The sequence below is a fragment of the Lipotes vexillifer genome, unplaced genomic scaffold (genome assembly GCF_000442215.2).
Source record: "Lipotes vexillifer unplaced genomic scaffold, Lipotes_vexillifer_v1.1 scaffold1179, whole genome shotgun sequence".
NCBI classification, from domain to species: Eukaryota; Metazoa; Chordata; class Mammalia; order Artiodactyla; family Lipotidae; genus Lipotes; species Lipotes vexillifer.
In genome coordinates, this window is record NW_006783890.1 from 1,390,993 (window position 1) to 1,392,951 (window position 1,959).

Consider the following 1,959-nt stretch of genomic DNA (forward strand, 5'->3'; position numbering starts at 1 on the left):
TCCCGAAAGGGGGCACGACCCCGCGCCTCCTGCATCGGCAGGCGGACTCTCAAGCACTGCGCCACCAGGGAAGCCTACCAATGGTTTTTATACACACTTCACATGTAAGTATTTAGGCTAAATGCATTGAAAATCTTGCTTTTTCACTGATGCTCCATTAGCAGGAGTGAATTCTGTTGTACCAGGGTCTAAGCTATTTTAAAGCAAGAAGGAGGTTGTGGCACCTTTTTTACCCAAAAACATATCATTCTGATTTTACTCTTAATTCATGGCTGATACACTTTTCCCACAGTGCCCCTTGACTGCTGCCCCTTGACATGCTGCAACATGTGAAGTTGTGTCTAAGTTATTTGTCATTCTACCATTAGCTGTTTTTCTATAATAAGTGAACCTAAGGTCTCCTTGTTCTCTATTTATCCTAAATCAATTTGCCTCAGAGGACTAAATAGAGCCTCCCATAATGAACTTGGGTCCCTGTTCATACTATCTGGATGTTCATCTTCATATTCCTTTATTGATGTCAATCATGCATTGTATACGGGAAGATAAATGGGAAACATCTCAAGTTGCATTTCTTTCAGTGACTCATGAACCATAAAATATGGATTTTTTTTCTGTTTAGTATAGACTCCTACATTATCCTCATCAAATGTTGCTAAGAACAAACATGGAGACCCTGTTTTGCATATTTTGGCATGCCTCAAATTACTAAAGTGTGTGCTCAATTAGTTGTGTTTGCTCTTTCCTGAATCTTTAATTCCTTCCTCTCCCCTACCGCTAAGCAAAAAAACACGCTGTCTCCTATTTGAACAAGGGAGACCTCTATTTGGATCCTACAGGTATAGACTTTTCTCTTCTTCATCTCCACAGCCAAACTCTTTAAAAGTATAGTTCCCAAATTCCATTATCTCCATTTCTTCACATCTAATTCATTTCTGAAGACACAGTAACCCAGGATTATCTAGTTTTAACTCTGAAAAATCCCACAACCCAGGAAAACTCTCAGTCTTAGCTAGATAAACTGGGACAGTTGGTCACCTTTAAACCCCTTTTCTTTCCTCCCATTATCTCCACATCCAGTCACTCTTCAAATTGTAAGAGTTAAACCCCTTATCTTGAATCCATACTTTCCTTTATACTCTCACAGTCTCCTAGTTCAAATTCTCATCTGCTCACAGCCTGCTGTACAAGCCTCCTATATGAGAATGACTCCCTTAACTCTACTATCAAATTAATCTTTTTAAAAGGCTAACCTGATTATGTTACCCTGTTTGCTTAACATGCTTTAATAGACTCCTTCCGAAAACTATAAAATTTCAGTCAGATACTTAATGATCTTGTCCTTGTCTATCTGTATACTCTTGCTTGTTTTTTCTTCCTCCTTCCTTAAGCTCTATTCAAACATATTATTACTTTCAGAATATGCCTTTATAGCCTCATACTTCTATGGCTTTGTACAAGCACTGCTGTTTCCTGGAATCCACCTTCTCGCGATTACCTGGTATATCCTACTTACCCTCCAAATCTCAGCTCAAGCACAGCCTCCTCTTGGGAGCCATCCACAGCCTTCTAGGAGATAAGAGTTCTCCTTGCCTTTCCCCTGCATCTTGTATCCTCTTCCATTTTAACACATAGCTCACTGCATTAAAATCTCGTTTCTCCTTCCTTTCCAAGCTAGAAAGTCCTTAAGGAGAGGTGCTATGCGTTTCCCTGTCATATGTAATGTATCAGCAGAGTTTCTATCTCAGTAAAAAATTGTTGGGCTTCCCTGGTGGTGCAGTGGTTGGGAGTCCGCCTGCCGATGCAGGGGACACGGGCTCGTGCCCCGGTCCGGGAAGATCCCACGTGCTGCGGAGCGGCTAGGACCGTGAGCCATGGCCGCTGAGCCTGTGCGTCCAGAGCCTGTGCTCCGCAACGGGAGAGGCCACAACAGTGAGAGGCCCGCGTACCGCAAAAAAA

The 1,959-nt window shown here is 42.3% G+C and overlaps 1 protein-coding gene across 1 annotated transcript in view; it reads right to left on the minus strand.

Annotated features, from left to right (window-relative positions):
* Positions 1–1,959, minus strand: part of SPAG16 (sperm associated antigen 16) — a 906,862-nt gene that overhangs the window by 375,843 nt on the left and 529,060 nt on the right. The gene's annotated exons all lie outside the window — the stretch shown is intronic.